We start from the raw sequence: 4849 nt of genomic DNA on the forward strand, positions 1-4849 counted from the left end.
GCGCCTCTCTCACTATGTACCATTTCACTCATAGCCATGCTCTCGATCAATTTATAAGCCTTATCTTCAGTATGTAGGCCTCTAAGGAAGGCAAGTAGATATGAAGTCTTATCAAGTCCATGGACAGGGGTCTTTCTCAACAAGCCTTTAAATATGTCCCACGCTTGACCAAGAGTTTCCTCCATTCCTTGTTTGAATGAAGAGATCTTCAGCTTCCCTTGATTAATCTTGGTTGGCGGGAAGAATTTGTTCACAAATGTTGTTGCCCACACATCCCAATTTCTGAATGTGCCTTCCGAGAATGAATGCAACCATGCTTTAGCGTTTCCTCCAAGAGAGAAAGGAAACATACTGAGTCTAACCCTGTCATCAGAAACTCCATTTATCTTCACGGTGTTACAAATCTTGCTAAAAGTAGTTAAATGATCATATGGATTTTTATTTAACATTCTGTGAAATTGATTACTCTGGACAAGTTGGATGAGAGGGTTCATAACCATGTTGGTTGCATTGTCTGCTGGCAAAGCTATGCTGTTAAAGTGCAAAGGACCCACCATGTTGGATGCGTCCCCAAGTGTGCGTCTAGGAGGAGGTTGGTTTGCCATCTCCTCAATGTTCTGTGTAGAGGTCTCAAATGAAGAGTGCAAAAGTTCTTCAGGAGAAGGAAAGTTTTCACTTGCAGGGTGTCTGACTTTCCTCCTTCTCCTATCTGAGAGTCCTTCCAAGAGAGGTTGTTGGTCTTTTCTACTTCTAGTATGTATCGTTTCCTGCATACACAAGAAAAATACCCTAAAAGCACTTTTACACAAAATAAAACAATAAAACAAAACAGAATAAAAACAAATAATTACAAACAAGTCAAATTTCAATCAATTCACACTACTAAAAAAAAATAAACCTCGAGTCCCCGGCAACGGCGCCAAAAACTTGTTGACTCACTAGTAAGTGTACCAAATCGTTCAAGCAATATAATCGGTAATGCCCGATATCGTTCTTCCCAAGAGTCTCGAAAGGCCTTATCATTTGTATGAATTGAGATCGTAAGACTTGTAGAGAAAAATTAATTGTTGTGGATGCAAAAAAAAAAAACATAAAATAAACATGCAATGCATTTCATTCAGTTGACAAGAAAAAAAGCTATGGATGAATGGAGTTGTTGGGGTTGACAATTTCATCTTATCCCCTCCCTCTAATCTACTCCTCTTGTTTAATGTGCTTGATTATCTAATTGTTATGCAAACCTTCTTGGACTACCCTTAACCCGATACCTCGACGAAAAGAGCCTATTACTAATTACCCACTTGTTATCCCTAGCCTCCCCTAGCAACTAGCAACGCATTACCGAATAGAAGCAAAAACAATTAATCGTCCTACCTCCCTATCCCTAGGTGGTATTTCATTAATCAAGGAATTTCTCATCAGTTCATGACAGTACTGTACGTTCTCGTATCAATAGAGACAAACAACAGTTATCGAATGAGTTAAACGATAAAAGCTTTAAGCGCAGATGAGAACCCAACAATTGATAATCAAAGCATATGACAATCATATAAATAAACAAGAGTTTCAATAAAAGAGAGTTTTAAAAGATTACATTGTTTCCCCCAACAACAAAAGGGTTTAGTTCACCATTGTCATGGTGAACCTAGATGAAAATAATGGAAGAATGGAAGAGCAAACGCTAGATAGGATGAAAAGGAGCCTAAGCATCCAAGAGATCTTCTCCAAGAAGTGAAAATTAGGTTTGGCCGCCCTCTTCTGTCAAAAGAATGAGAATGAAATCATAACAGGGCTATTTATAGCTGAGGAGCGTCACAGAAAACAGGCCCAAGCCCAGCAGAAAACCGCCCGACGTCACACTTATGTCGCCCGTCGGTTTGGCCATAATCGTGCCACCGCCCGGCGCCAAGGGTCCACCGCTCGACGGTTTGCCTTTAATCGCAAATCCACCCAGCGTCCACGCCAGGTGCCTCCTCCTCGCATTGGACCGCCCAACAGTGAATTTTGCCATTGGGCGGTTCCTAGACTCTTCTTTTCTTCAGTTTTCTTCCTCTGTCTTGAGTATAAGACCTTCATCTTCAATTCCAATCTTCACTTTCATCAAAATCGCTACAAAACAATGCAAAACAAGCATAATATCGCTAAAAACAACTTTTGACTCTGAAATGACTCATTTATTGGGTTTTACTTGATTCTAAGCTCATTTTGAGTCTTAAAGGGTGTAATTTGGTCTAAAATGATATATCAAAATAACTGTTTTTCAACCGTTATCAATGGTTGTTATCTTTCTTGAACGAGATTCAAAGGGGAGATCTTCTGCGCTTACATTTGCTGATCATTATCTGCACAATGAAGGTGCTTCTGTGCAATCGTGTTTAAGGCTTGGCATCCTGTGAAGACTGCTGAATTGTTTGTACGGCTTGGCATCCATGAAGACTGCTGGATTTGGACCTATTGATTGCAAGGGATAGTGCACTTTGAGGATTGTTCAAAGTGGTGTTTGACAGATTGCAGAAGAGGGGATTCTTGCTGCAAGTCTTGCTGGTTTATTGCAACTATATTTTGTTTTGGGTTAGAGAGGAGATTTATATTTTTGACGTGGAAGTCTTCTATAAATTCCTTGTTGTAAAAACCGCAACCATTATAATGCATTTGCTTCTTGGGTGGAAGGACACTGGATGTAGGCATTGTTGGTCGAACCAGTATAAAAACCTGTGTTTGCTTTTCTCTACCCCTTATCTTTTACATTCTAGTCGAGTCGACTCTATATTTAAAACAGTCAACTACGTTTTTCCGCTGCATACATATTCTGATTGCTTGCATTTCAAGAGAGTTCAAAAAGCTTTATACTTTGTTTTCAAGATTGCGAAAAGAATTTATTTTTGATACAACACCAATTCACCATCCTCCCCCTCTTGGTGTAAAAAGAAGCCTACCTGGTTTCCAACAATTGGCACCAGAGTTGGTTTTCATAAGATATTTGAAAAACTAGTCGACTCTGTTTTTCTCTGATTCGACTATACAAACCTAGGGATGGCTTCCTGTTTTCAAACTTTTGGTGAAGGTTCTTCAACAAATAGACCAACTCTATTTGCTGGTGAAAATTATCCATTGTGGAAAATTGGAATACAAATCTTTCTTGAATCACAAGATAAAGGAATTTTGGATGCCACATTAAATGGACCTTTTGTGCCTACATAAACTGTTAATGAGAAAACTGTTTAAAAACCTTTTACTGAGTGGATTGGTGATGAAAATAGAAAGGCTCAGTATGATGTGAAAGCTAGAAATATTATTGCCTCTAGACTAACTATTGATGAATTTTCCAGGATATCTCAATGCAAAACTGCAAAGGAAATGTGGGATGTCTTAGAGGTAACTCATGAAGGCACATATGAAGTATAGAGAGCAAGAAAGAATTCATTGATACAAGAGTATGAAATGTTCAGAATGAAAGCTGGTGAAAACATCTATGATGTGCATAAATGATTCACTCACATTGTAAATCATCTCATGGCTCTCAGGAAGGTATTTGACAAAGAAGAAATCAACATCAAGATTATGAAAAGTCTGAACAGAAATTGGCAACCAAAAGTCACAGCAATCTCTTAATCCGAAGATCTCACAATGATGAACATGGCTATACCTTGTTTGGCAAGTTACGTGAACATGAATTGGAACTTGGTATATTAAAGGATGAAGAGGAGATTGAAGAAAAGAAGTCCATTGCTTTGAAGGCTACAAGCAAGAACAACTCAGAAATAGACATGGACGAGAAAGAATTGATGACCTTGATGGTAAGGAAATTTCTCAACTGTTAAATAATGATAGTCAACTAACTAACCTTGCAGGTCAAGGCAAAAAGAAAAGATTCAGTACAATGTTGTCCAATGCTATGAATGTAGAAAGGAAGGTCACATCAAGCTTGATTGTCCTGATCTAAAGTCGAAGCAAAAAGGAAAGAAGAGATTTCCTCAAGGCAGAAACATGAAAAGAAAAGGAGCATACATTGCTTGGGAGAATACAAATTCTGAAAGCTCAAGTGATGAAGATGTTGATCAAGAGGAAGAATCAAATATCTGCCACATGGCTGGAACACTAAGTGATGACAGTGACAGTGATGAAGAATTTGAGAAGCTGCCAATAGAAGAGAAGTATCAGCAACTAATTGAAACATTCAGAGAATTACATGCTGAAGCAATGCGACTGGAATACAAGGTTAATCGACTAAACTCTGAAAGAAGAGATTATGAGTATAGAATTAACAACCTTGTTGCTGATAATGAAAAATTAGAGAAAGAATTAAAAGAAGCTTTGTTATCTGCTAAGAAGGTTGAAATTAAAATTGTTACTGTTGAAAAAGTTTGTGAAAATTGTCCTACTCATATTGAAAAGATTGATTACTTGACTAGCACGCTAGCTAAGTTTACTCAATGTAGAGACAATTTAAATGTTGTTTTAAAATCATCTGGCAGAGCTATATACAGGCAAGGAGTTGGTTACAAAGCTCAATCTAACAAAACCAATGCTAAGAAATTTGCTGATTTAAGTAAACCTGCTAGAAATGCATGTTTCTATTGTAATTGTGTTGGCCATACTGTTAGAAACTGTTATTACAGAAATGTTGTTGTTCCTAAAGGATTATATGTTTGGATACCAAAGGAAGAACTAACAAAGACTGACAATCACGGACCCAAAGTTAAATGGATACCAACAACAAAAACTTAAACTGTTTTGCAGGATAAATAGCAGATGCAGTTGATCTCAAGGATGAATCAATTATGGAATATATAAAAAATCTTGAGTATCTACAACTTGTAATACTATATCAATTCACTGCATTATTGCT

This window comes from Vigna radiata, unplaced genomic scaffold, assembly GCF_000741045.1.
Source record: "Vigna radiata var. radiata cultivar VC1973A unplaced genomic scaffold, Vradiata_ver6 scaffold_456, whole genome shotgun sequence".
In the NCBI taxonomy this organism is placed as follows: Eukaryota; Viridiplantae; Streptophyta; class Magnoliopsida; order Fabales; family Fabaceae; genus Vigna; species Vigna radiata.